Source organism: Crocuta crocuta, unplaced genomic scaffold (assembly GCF_008692635.1).
Source record: "Crocuta crocuta isolate KB4526 unplaced genomic scaffold, BGI_CrCroc_1.0 scaffold556, whole genome shotgun sequence".
Lineage (NCBI taxonomy): Eukaryota > Metazoa > Chordata > Mammalia > Carnivora > Hyaenidae > Crocuta > Crocuta crocuta.
In genome coordinates this window covers 144,746-158,742 of record NW_027527436.1, presented here as the reverse complement: position 1 = coordinate 158,742, position 13,997 = coordinate 144,746, and the positions used below count along the sequence as shown (strand labels likewise).

At 35.4% G+C, this 13,997-nt stretch overlaps 1 pseudogene; it reads left to right on the top strand.

The window, feature by feature from the left end:
- Window positions 1–10,192: 10,192 nt before the first annotated feature.
- Window positions 10,193–10,586, top strand: LOC144227940 (small ribosomal subunit protein uS10 pseudogene; annotated as a pseudogene).
- Window positions 10,587–13,997: the final 3,411 nt, after the last annotated feature.

The following is a 13,997-nucleotide window of genomic DNA, read 5'->3' as shown; positions in this document are numbered from 1 at the left end:
ATCCAAGAACAGGTTAGAACATGGACAAGGTCCAAGTGTCCACTGTAAGTCATTTACTCCTTGAACCAGAGGTCTTGGTATTGAGATGTTTAGCACCAGTGGTTTAGATATATCTATTGTGCTGAGAAACTCCAATGATATACTTAACTCTTTGTCCTTTACAAGGACATACATTAAAGCATGTGTAGGCTAAGGTAGGTTCTGAAAGAATTGAAGATGAAAAGAAGCAAGGGAGAAAAAAAAAATACTGCTCTAATTTTCATGGGGCCCCTTTGGTTTCCCTGCCTCAAATCTAACCTCTTCTGTGACCAACTTATCCTATCACAGGAGTCCTCTTGAGGTGATAAGGGCTCTAACAGGCTTTATTTATTTATGTATGTATGTATCTATCTATTTATTTATGTATTTATTTAATTTATTTATTTTTAAAGTAGGCTCCAAAGCCAATGAGGATCTTGAATTCAAGACTCCAAGATCACGAGTCAGAAGCTCTACTGACTGAGACAAGTAGGTGCCTCTCTAACGACCTTTAAATGCTGAATCCATGCTCAGCAAATTTCAGTCTTCTGGCTTCTAAGGTCCCCATTAGCAAGACTTTACTAGACCTAGTCCAGCTCAAATGAGACCCAGTCCAATTCCAGGACTAGTTTAGTTCTTCAGTCAGATCCACACAGTCTGTTCCTTGCCAGTAACCACCACCAATTCCCATGAATCTTTGGCCTAGGGAAAGGATTGAGCTTATTAGAAAATCCCAGACTGATTGACTTAATATTTCACTCCTGGGAGAAACTAAAACTGCCATTGTATTAGGCCATCAGTCTTGGTGGAGTTTAGCGAAAATGACTCCATTTGGGGCATATTGTTTCATTTTAACAGATTAATGAGAATTATTAGGTTTTTTATAATTCATAAGAAAATTCCATAGTATAACATTATACCTACCAGTATTATGAGTCAGTTTACTTTTACTATCATATTAAGTTCTATTTATGTATAGGTTTTGCGTGTTAGTCCTAATGTTTTATTAATATTTTATTATTTTTTAATTTGTTCCAAGCTTAAACATCTTGAAAATAAAGTCAACACTTTATTACTATTCTTAGCCAATGCCTAATTTAAAAATCAGGTTACATAGAAAAAGATGTCAATTTTTGGTTTGTTTATAGCATCGCATTCTATTAGCATATCCTTAATGAAGGGAGCTATCCAAGAATAAGCTCTAAAATTTTGGGAAATGAGCTAATGTTTTCATTGAAGCTTATTGATAAAGTGTTGTCGTAGAGTGAGATGATATCCAAAGACTGTGTAAGAGCATGGATTTAGTCTTGTAATACTGACATAATTACTAACAGTACTTTCAACCTCAAAAATGTTCTGTTTGGATAATAAATTATATAATCTTTCAGGTAAAGGAAGCAGAATTTGCTCCCACAAAATATGCCTCTTTGGCATAAGGATTATCTTCAGCTGATTATTTTTAAATTTTGTTAATGTTTATTTATTTATTTTTGAGAGAGAGAGAGAGCAAGCACGAGAGAGAGGGAAAGAGAATTCCAACCAGGCTCTTTGCTGTCAGCAAAGGGCTCAAACTCAGTAACCATGAAATCATGACCTGAGCCAAAATCAAGAGTCAGATGCTTAACCAACTGAGCCAACCAAGAAACCCTTCAGTTGATTATTTTTAAGAAACGAAAGACACAAGCGAAGCTCCAAAAAACCAGTAGAAGTTATCCTTTTGTAAGAGACATTTACATTTACGAGAAAATCTCCATTTGTAAGAGTGACTTCTTCTCTATACCATAAATAGGAAGATGACAAAATCTGTAAAAGCTCTTATCAATGGAAAAGGTACAGACTTAAATCTGGATAACAACCTTATCTTTATTTACTGGACTGAACCTGAAAACCTGGCTCCTCCAACCCAGCCTTCATTTGTCTTTAGCTGGAAATGATATTTAAGGTGATGGCTTGAGTCATTATGTGGAGTTACTCCATTTTTCTGGGCATCTCCCATGTATACAGAAGGTAAATATGTAAGTGAATCAAAGTCTGTGTGCCTAATGTGTGACAAAATCACTCATCCAGACATCAAGTATGCAGCAAAGAGTTTATTCAAGAGGTAACCAAACAAGATGACAGCATAAGCTTCAAATATGCTTCCCTAAGATGGAGAGAACAAGGTTTTTTTCCTAATCATAGGGATTGAGATTACATACCTATTGGTGAAAAAGATGGGGAAATTTGAGACTATGCGTGAAGAAAGATGGAGCATGCACCATGAGCAAACATATATGTAATATACATCCAGTGTTCACTTTGTGGTGGAAATTTAACACCAGAACAAGGCAAAACTTAGGCACTGAACTCAGGATTATTTTAGGACAAGGAGAAGGGGCGATGAGCATGCCCTGAGAACTGGTATAAACCGGATGGGGTCTTGGCTCATTATTTTAGGTAAGCAATGCAAGGCATTGCATGTTCATAGGCTGAAACCATATCAGTCGACCTTGAGTCCAGGCTTCCTCGAAGATGGCTAGTGGTGGCTTTGTTAGTGGGGTCTGAAAAGATACAAAAGCTGATTAGGAGGTAACAGTTCTCTGAAACACAAGCTTTAAATTTTCTGCTACTTTAAACCTCATTAACTCTGTGGGACATGGTTTTAATCCCCTCTGAGTTATGATCATTGCTCAGTCTTGAAGGAATTGGGACAATGTCTGGTCTGGCTATTTCCCTATCTCCTGAGGTGAGGTAAGTTTTGTGTAAAGAGTGGTTTTTGCAAATCTTAGCTGTAAGCAAAATACTCTTGATGATTAACATGCCTACATGCAGGGCTAAGCAGAAGTTTCTAACCTATAGGTCACAGCAGCAAGGGAAATAGAAGTAACATGGAATCCAAGATGTTTTTCCCCCTTGTTACAAATGTGTTATTAAACTTTGTTTTTCTCTTGTAAGTTTGTCTTCCATTACAAGGGGAGTCTCAGCCAGGAACCTACAAAGATAGAGGGAAAACCATTTTTCTTCCTCTAAACTAGCCATGGCCTACAGGAGGATAGAATTTAGATAGAAAAGATTCAATTCTTTAACACTTCCGGTTTCTGATGAGAGATTCATAATAAGAGCCCCAAATCAAGTTTCATTCCCATATTCTAAGGTCTCCCATTTCTTCATGTTGAGACTCTTTCCCTGGTAGTGGTTTAGCATGATTATGCCACCTGTGTTCATCACATCTTTGCCTATGTAGTAGGGGACATATATAGCTACTGATCACAGGAATTATCCTGCCCATCAATGTGATAGGTGTGGAGGAGGAAAAATAATTTCTAAGTGGTCAGGAGAGAAAATTTAAGGTAAATAGTATTTCCCTATTATGTATTTAAAGGTTATAAGTAATGACCATACAGTAGATTGAAACTGTAAATAGAGTATGGAAAATAATATTGACCTCAGATAATCAGGTCAGAGGCTCATATGCTGAGGAAAATAAGAAGGAAAAATGCCAGAGAAAAAATGATTTCATATAATATGGTATAATTGAGACAAGACTGGACCCTTGATAATCTGTAGACTGACTCTTACAGAAAGATAAGCATTAAAATATAATTTCTCCTTTTAAATGAAAACTAACTTCAATACTGTTTTGTGAATGAAGTTGAGGGTATTGGACACTATTTAAGTAGTGCACAAGGGATAGTGAAAAATGTTTGTATAATAAGGACACATTTCCTTAGGAGGAGAAAATAAAGAAAATAAACTTGATGTACTTAATGCACTTGTTTAGCTATTTAATATTACTAGCAATTAAATAATTGAAATTTGCAATAATATGAACAAACTGAAACTCTTGAAAGACATGACTTTGTCTGATTTTTAAGGAATCCGTGTAACTGAAAGAAGGAAAGAAAAACTAACATTTTTGTAATAAAGAATTGATAAAGTAGATAACTAAAGTTCAGCTAAGAGACGGGGCCTCTGTTCTTTTTATTTGAAATGAAACTCAGGTATTGGGCTGTCTTTTAATTGAACATTGACTTGAGCACCATTCGGTGTTTCAAAAATGGGAACAATGCATTAAATATTTTTAATTAATGCAAAGCACGAGTAAAACACCAAAAAGAACCTGTCTCTAACTTTATTCCTACTGAGAACCTTAGTTAATTTTCTCCAGAAATCATCTGTAGTCCATAGGAAAATAATTCCTTCATTTAGGAAATCTCCACCTTGTTAACACTGAGAGAATGTAAATTTGAAGTACTTTTGACTGGGAAAACTTTATCATAATAAAATGGTTTAATTTCCCTGAGCATGAAATATTCCCCCTAAGGAATGTATCTATTAATGGCATGCTATGATTAATTAATTGGTTCTGGGAACTATTATACCATATTAGTCACTTTCATATTAGTGTTCCCAAGAGTGGAGAATAAAGAAGACAGTGATTGCACTTCTACACGTCTGGCCATTTCCTGCCAAGACGTTTTGCTGATGTGCAGCTTCAATGCAATTTCCCACAGTGTACTTCTCATCCGACTTAGTTCAAGCTTTGTTAGTTTAATGCTTAGAAATGACTCATGTTCTAACAGAAAATCTTTTCCTCTCATTACTGTTTTGTGATATTACAGACAACAGAGTCCCTTGTGGGCATGACAACTGATCACAGCAGGGTTATTTACAGTGACATGGTGGCACTATTGCCAAGGGGGGTTGCCAAAGGGTTAGCTTCTTCGATGTCAATTTCAACCCAGCAACCCAAGTTCTGAGGTTGTAAATAATTTTGCCTATTTCATATCTAGTCAGGTAACTACTGTCAAATTAAAGAAGTGTTCAACACTCACAGCACAGTTTTGCTTTTTCATTATTTTATCTGCAATTTGATTGGTGTGATGCATTTTCTTTCGTGAATGAACAAATTTATAGACAATTTATTCAACTAGAGAGGCTTTCAATTCTTCACATGTCAACCATATAAATTCATGCTGCAATGATATTTGGAGAATCCAAGAATGTAGTTTAAGAATTTTAGGTGTAATAAAATTATTTTCTTGAAATATTAAAACATACCTTTCATTAATATCATACACCCATTAAAATCTTGAATTTTGTAAATACAATAACATTACTAAGAAAACTGCAATTGTCAGCCATTTCACTTACATTATTTAATCCTAATAACCCATGAATAAATTATACACTGTTACATAAGGTAACTGATCCTCAGGCACATAAATAACTTTTCAAAACCTACATGTTTATTAAGTCTATGATATGAATTATCTGACACAAATTTTAACATACAAGCATATCACATTTTACTGGGCTTGCTTTATTGTGCTTTGCAGATACTGTGGGGGTTTCTTGTTTGTTTGTTTTGGGTTTTTTTTTTGCAGGTACTGTTTTTATAAATTGAAGAATTGTGGCAATCCTATATACAGCAAGTCTTTCAGTGCCATTCTTCCAACAGCATTTGGTCACTCTGTGTCTGGTAATTTTGGTAATTCTCACAATATTTCAAACTTTCATTATAATTATATTTGTATTTTTTGTATAATTACATTTGTATTTTGTGATTAGTGATGTAATCATCTGTGGTTAGTGACTATGACTCATTGAAATATCAGATGATACTTAGCCTTTTTAAGTAATAACATATTTTTTAAAATTTTAGTTTATTTTACTTATTTTGAGAAAGAGAGAGCACATGAGGGGTAGGAATACGGGGAGAGAGAGAGAAACCTAAGTAGGTTCTGCACTCTCAGTGCAGAGCCCAATGTGGGGCTCGAACTCACAAACTGAGGTCATGACCTGAGCTGAAAGCAAGAGTTGGTTGCTTAACTATAATAAAATATTTTTAACTAAGATATGTGCATTGTTATTTTAGATGTAATTTTATTGATAACTTAATACACTAGAGTATTACGTAAACATAACTTTTATAGGCACTGGGAAACCAAAAAAATTCATTTGCTTGGCATTGTTGCAGTGTTTAGAACCAAGCCTGCAATATCTCTGAGGTATGCCCATACTTCTCTCTATGCCATGTTGGTTTCTCACATTTAAAAGGTATTGGAGAACACTGAGTGAAGGTCAATGGCCTTCGTTTGCATTTTAAATACCAAAGTGACTGCCACCCTTATTCTCAAACTTACCTTGAGATCAAAATAAATGCTCTAATCAAGTTTCAGTATGATATTCACATATGTGAAGTTAATCGTATCATCCCAACATCTCCTCTTGTCCATTTACCTAGTACCGTTGTAGTTAAAGTCAGAGCTAAAGTTCCCAGTAGCTCACAGTATGCGGACTCCACTCCTGTTTCCCAATAGTCCTCTTCATATGCAGTTACCGAGATTTAAAAATACACTTTAGGTGTAATCTTCTCATCTCTCAAAAATGATTTTTTTAAAAGTACTTCTATGACTGAGACATTAATTCTTGAATTGCTTTCCTTTTTTTAAAATGTTTTTTTTTTTTTTTTTAATTTTTGAGAAAGAGAGACAGAGTGCAAGCAGGGCAGGGGCAGAAAGAGAGAGAGACAAAGAATCTGAAGTAGGCTCCTGGCTCTGAGCTGTCAGCACAGAGCCCGACATGGGGCTCGAACCTACAAAATGTGAGATTAGGACCTGAGCCCAAGCCAGACGCTTACCAGACTGAGCCATCCAGGCACTCCTCTTCAATATTTTCTATGTAGGCTGCATTTTTTGACTCATTCATTTAGCCAAACCATATAAATCTTTAATGGTTTGTTCTATTTTGTATCTCATAATGTATCTCTTTTACCTATGAAAAAAATACCAATAATATCTATCTATTCATGATTGTGGGAAGGTGAAATTCAGATCATAATGTTCTATAAATAGACTTAAAACTCAGAAGCTTTTTTTACCAGCACATTCAGATTTTAGTGAATAAGTACAAATAAAAAGTACATAAAATGTTGATAAAATATAAATAATATCAATATATTTTTGTTTTCCAGCTTAATAGGCAATGTTTGTTAACTGATAAACCTGTCTTTTTTTCATTTACTAATAAAAAATAAATGGATCTTAAAGATTAACATACCCTCTTCTTCTTGGACAAGATTTTTAAAGTCAATAGTACATATAGATACATACATTACCAAAAATTTACCTAAATAAATATTTTTTCACCTTACATGGTTGACCGTCTTTATAAGTGTATTTAATTAAGTTAAATATATTTAATTTATTAATTTTTCTTATTAAGAAATATTTTTCTCTTGGGGCGCCTGGGTGGCTCAGTTGGTTAAGCGTCCGACTTTGGCTCAGGTCACGATCTCACAGTTCGTGGGTTCGAGCCCCGCGTCGGGCTCTGTGCTGACTGCTAGCTCGGAGCCTGGAGCCTGTTTCACATTCTGTGTCTCCCTCTCTCTCTGACCCTCCCCTGTTATCTTCTCTCTCTCAGAAATAAATAAAACATTAAAAAAATAAAAAAAGAAACATTTTTCTCTTTAATGTTTTCTTTAACATTTATTTATTTATTTTGAGAGAGAGAGAGAGAGAGAGAGAGAGAGAGAGAGTGTGTGTGTGTGTGTGTGTGTGTATGCCTAAGCAAGGAGGGGAGAGGCAAAGGGAGAGGGGAAGGAAAATCCCAAGCAGACTCTGCCCTGTTAGTGCAGAGCCCAACCTCAAGAACAGGGAGATCATGGTCTGAGCTGATGTCAAGAGTGAGAGGCTTAACTGCTGGAACCTCAAGGCACCCCTCTTTAATGTTTTCCTTTTTGTTTTACTTTCCTTGTTTTGAATTGGGAGATAACATTTAACAAGAGCTATGTATTTCAAAAAAATAAGATAAAAATAATTTTAAGCTGGAGGAAAATGCAAGCAATGGCAACATGAGGATTGCTTTGATTTTTTGAATTTTGTATTAAGCAATGGTTTGGGATTATAGGAAATTAAAGTACACTCTCAATTTAAATGAAGAATGAATACCAATTTGATTGCATTAATTTTATTTTCAATTAACTAAACAAAAAAGAGTAAAAAAATCATAAATTATAGTAAAAAAGAATTTTAGATCAAAAGACAAGATAGTTAATTATTCCAGAGAATCCCATATGGGAAAATTCCAAAGATAACTGTAATATTAATTATTGTAATTAATTAACACGATAGAACCTAGCCTGTGTGTAAATGTCTGTTGGTCTGTTGGTATAAATAAGGTTCCTTGACTGGAAAATACTGCCCCCAGGAGAATGAACTATTAGCAAATTAATACCTTGCCTTTATTAATTTTCAACATGTTTCAAATAAATACTGGTTATAGGTACTTTGGATCTACTAATCCAGAGTAAGACATTCTCCTTACACTAAAGAACATTAATAAACTTAAATATAGGTAAAGTTAATTTGCAATTAAATGAATAGACATAGCAAGGACTATTTTTATTATATATTTTTCCTAACCTTTACAGTACAAATTAAGGTCTAGTTAGTTCTATGAAGACTTGAACCAAACTCTATGTTGTTCTTTTAAATTCTGATTGAAGTGCCTAAAACCTAACACTTTGTCACTAATAAAATACAACGTTGTTAACATACATGAAGAAAAAACAGGTGCGCCTGGGTGGCTTAGTCGGTTAAGCGTCCGACTTTCACTTAGGTCATGATCTCGCGGTTCGTGGGTTCGAGCCCCGCATCAGACTCTCCGCTGACTGCCAGCTCAGAGCCTGGAGCCTGTTTCAGTCTGTGACTCCCTCTCTCTCTGACCCTCCCCTGCTCACGCTGTCTCTCTTTCTCTCTCCTAGAAATAAATAAAACATTTAAAAAAGAAAGAAAGAAAAAAAAAATGAACGTAAACAAAACTAAACATTGACCAATACATATACTGTGGATTGCAATTGCTATTATTTTTGTAGATGAATACATTTACAGTAAAACCTTGGTGTGTGAGCATAATACAGAACAGAAATGCTTGTAATTCAAAGCACTTGTTTATGAAAGCAAATTTCAAGAACCATTGACTCAGTACGTGACCATGTGACATTTGGTGTCACTTACTACTCCTATTGCAAGACATGGTTTCTTTACCAAGTTAAAATTTATTAAAAATGTTTGCTTGTCTTGCAGAACATGCACATGAACAAGTTATTCATAATCCACGGTTTCACTGTATTTCTTAACTTCTTCCCAGGGACAGACATTAAGTATCATATACCTATCTATGCTTTATTTTTCCTACACAACAAAGTGTTAGGATTCATGAAGAGTAAAGAGTGACATTCATTTTTCTTTTATTATTTAAGAATCTTCTTTCATGGAGAAAAATTAGGTTAGTAAGTGATGGGCCATAACCCAAGTATAAACAATAATAAATACATTAAAAAGTGTATTATAAAACATATTTTAAGTCAAATTCACTCATATCTGTGTGACCACAAAGAACATATTTATAAAGGAGATTCTTTCTATTACACCCTTTAATAAATACACTTGAAAGATAAGGAAGCACACTGCTTTGTCAAAATTTCACATGAAATACTAATACAAAAATTTTTTAAAGATTTCTAAAAATAGTGGTTTTCAGAATGCTGATTTATAGCCATAAAATTGTCTTTTTGATGTTTTTTAATCTGATGAAACTTCCATATTATGCATATAATATTTGTTAGTTGTTAGTAACACATAGCATGAAAAAGTCCCTTTCAATTTAGAATTCGAGTCAGAATTCCTTACATCCATGGGATGAAAGGAAAATGGAAAACAGGTTTAGTTAAATGCCTCTAAAAGAACTTTCTAAGTGCCTGTGTGTCAAATAAAGGCTATTATATATATCACAAAGTTACTGTGTGACTTTGGACTAATCAAACATTTTTGTCTCTAATTTATCTCCCACGTCAAATAGGAATAATAATACTTCCCACACTTAATTCTATACATTGTCATATGAATGCCATAAAAATATGCAGCAAAAGTGCTTTTAAAAATACAGGGTGAAAGTAAAGGCACATAATTCAATTTAACTAATTGTTTCCTTCCCATAAATACTAGGGGTCTGTACCAAGAAGTTATTCATTTTCTAAAAGAAAAATATAACTCATGTAAAAATGACCAAAAGCTTTTTGAGGAAGACCTGGTTGCAGTCACAGTGAAGCTCTGGATGCCCCACTCGCGCTTCTGACCCCCATGGTTTCCTCTCCTCCAAGAACACATTGATCAGGAACTCACCCAAGGCCATGGGTTTTAAAGACACTGAGAAGACAACCATGGAACTAGACGTGGTGACGACCAAATTAGGATTACTCTAACCCTCCCTAACGTAAAATTCTGGGAGAAGATATGTGCCCCCTTGCTCAGAGGCTCAAAGGAAAAGAATATCAAAACTATAGGACTAGTTCAGTTGCCTCCCAAGACTCAGAATCTCCTTAGGGTGAGGACTTCTTGTGGTGAAGTTTCAAAGGACCGTTTTCAAAAGAGGATCCGCAAAGACTCATTGATTTGCACAATTCTTTTGAGATTGTTAAGTAAATTACTTCCACCAGTATTGAGCCAGGAGTAGAGGTTGAAGTCACCATTGCAGATTCTACAGTCAACCTTTTAATAAATTATCAGTTGTTTAAAAATAAATAAATAAGAATACAGAAAAAAAGCAACATCCAAGAAAAGTTTGAAAATGAATTACAAAATTTGGTAAACATATTTAGAAAACCTGAGTTATTTTATTCCTGCCTTTAGCTACCATTTTACTGATTATTCTAATAGAATTTTACTGCATTTAGTTTGCTACTCTTAGAGTTCTTTAGGTTTTACCCATATTAAAAGAGGGAACACTTGTAAATTATATAGCATTCTGCCTTTCTCATGTTAATAACTCAACACAAGTTAAGGTGGAAACAATATTTATAGCAGTCATAGTACCACTGCCAATTTCTCACACTGAAATTTCCTTCACTCAGAGGCATGGAGACAGTCTTTCAAATGACTCCTTTTTAAAATAGCCACATCAGGCATCTCTTTTGATTGTTCCATTTGTTTCTAAGAAAGTTTCTCTCTACTCGTGTGTAACTAACTTTTCACGAGTGGTTGGAAAGATAAAACATCCTGATAAAAATTTCCTTTGGTTGCATGCAAAAGGTGTTCTGGGGGTCTGATATCTTAACAAGAATTGAAAGCATGTATTATTGGCTTGATGCCTGTAACAAATTTATCTAGAGTAATGTTAATGACTTGCTGTTTGCAATGGAGGGTGGGGACAGGCATAGGATGGGGTAGGAAAACTTAAGTGTAAACATTTGGATTAAACATCCCATCGGGTTGTTTTGCTGTGAATACTGTTGCTGTGCCTTCCTGCATTATCTACAGCCAGTTACATTATCGGCTTAAAAAATAATCAGTGGTAAACTGCACTTGTTATTTTTTAAGGTAGTTTTTACCTTTGTTTGCAGCTTTAACACATACATGAATAGATTAATTAACAAGAGTTCATAGAAGAAGAGATGAAAAGAGAAGATAATAAAATTTCAGAAATAGTGCATGAGCAAGAATATAAGTGTCATCAAAAAACATTTTAAATGTGAGATGTAGACCAACAAAGTTGAAAACACTGGATTATTGTGGCAACATCAAAGGAAATCAATGACGACAAAGTCGTTGTATAGAAACAATTCCGAAATGAGATTATGTAGAAATAGCACAAACTGTGTAGATTCTTCTTAGATATGCAACATAAATGGATAACTGGGAGTAATAGAGGACAACAGAACAAAATGCTGTGAGCTAAATTATCAAGTGTTAAGCAATTAAATAATCAGGAAAAAAAAAAGTAGAGCTAGAAAGCTAAAATTTCTAACATTGAATTTTGAAGTGGCACTTGTTGACCACAAAGACAATGATGCTAAAAAACAAACAAAAGCATTTATTTGGGATCTTAGGGATTGTAATCCTGGAGACAAATTGTATACATGAAGGAATAAATATGTAAGACTTATGACATGGAATTTTTCCAGCACAATCATAGGACTAAATACACAGTTTTTGCAAGGCTACTGCTTCAGTTCAGGGCCCACAACTTATAAGGAAACATGGATATAAATGTGGAAAACAAGAAGAAAATGGCAACCCGTAAGAGTAGAACCCACATTAGTGGATTAAATCTGAATCTTTCCCTGCTGCCAAGCCTCCTACTTCCTATGGAATATCCTTCAGCACAGCATGGAGCCCTTCATCACGAAGCTAGAACTGTTATACCCAGATCACAGTATCCTCAACGACCAGAGACCACTGGGGAGACCGAGTCACGCATGCAAAGGCAAAGGGCTTTATTACGGGCTCGAGCTCGGGCTCCCAGACCTCACCAACGCAGTGGATCCTTGCTGAGAGCCCCGAGCAAAGTCAGAGTAGGGTTTTTATGGGGTTTGTGATGGGGGAGTTACAGAAGTTGTGGCATGGGAACAGTGATCCAATCATAATCATTCAACATTATTGACAGTGGGTTTGACCATACACATTGTCTAGAGTATTCGTTACTTTTGGCGGGATCCAATTACAACATTTAGAGTACCTTTAAATTCAACCAATCACAGAGTGAGCCTAGGGTCTTGTTCGGCGACTAATGGTTAACTTTAACATTAGGTAACAGGGTCCTATCTATAGTTTCTATCTCCAGGCCTCTTCCTTAGTAATGTGGAGGGTGGTCGCTGGCCTTTCATGATTGGGTGTTGCAAGGGTGGTTTCTCCTGCCTTGGGCAATGTGTAACTGCCTGATAGTTTCAGGGAAGCTGAAACTTAGGCCTTCTAGTTTAGAGGGGAAACTTAAAACCTGTCATGGAGTCAGTTTGGTTTAGACTTGGGGCCTTACAGAACAGGATTCAAGAAATTGAAGCAGAGGATTCCGGAGATGGAGCTGCTGTGGACCATGTTGCTGCCCACAAAAACCACATGAGCCCGCAGAAAATGACATTGTGTTTGAGCTGCAAAGAGCCTCATGCCTTGTATACACCTTCCAGGGCAAATCAAGACAGCTACTGCATCCCTTAGCCCTGAAATTCTTACACAAAATGTCCCTCTTGAACTACTCCCCATGATAACCTAGAGAATTCTGGGAAATGTGATTTTCTAAACTGACACGGTGCAAATCTACCTCAAAAGAGATTTTAAACATTGAATAAATCAAATATTAGATGCCTTCATCAACACCAGAATGTAATAATTTTCTCAAAAGCAATGGTCCTCATTTCTACCTTTTTAGCTTTCTAGAATGATGGAATTAACTTATGCTCATCATCATCACATAATGCTTCCGCTATGAAATCACAAACCACAATATACCTATTCTTTTTCCTCCAATTGCTATAACACTCATCTCCATTACACCTATTTTTTTCTTGAATATCTTTAATCTTTATTGAGTGCCTGTTTGGACTATTCTGTTTATGTTATCCCTAACTCTTTCCAGATTCAAAACAAAATAATCCAAGTCAGAGCAGGATGACAAATACATGTACACAAGTATACAAACATATATGCCTTAGGGCTGGTGTGCCATGTGTGTTTGAGAATGAGAGTGAGGAAATGTTCATAATGACTACTACTTCATCCAAGATGTTATAGTCAAGAGAGCATATAGGTTAAACTATTTAATAAGCACAATTTTGGATTGTTGTTTGTCATGATTAGAAAAGACATATTAGTGGAGCATCTGGGTGGCTCAGTCAGTTCAGCATCAGACTTTGGCTAAGTTCATGATCTCGTGGTTTGCAAGTTCAAGCTCTTCATCAGGCTCACTGCTGTCAGCATGGAGCATGCTTTGGACCCTCTGTCCCCTACCTCTCTTTCTACTCCTTCCCCACGTGCACACTCTCTCTCGAAAATTTAAAAAAAACCTTAAAAATAAAAAGAAAAGACAAAATTAGTAACTATCTTTCATAAGTTCTTATTGGAGGAATAAAAATATTTTTCTGCAATCTTTGTATCCAATCAGACCACCTCTCCTAGAAGAAAGAATAATTCACCCAACACACATACTGAAAAAGATGGGAAAGT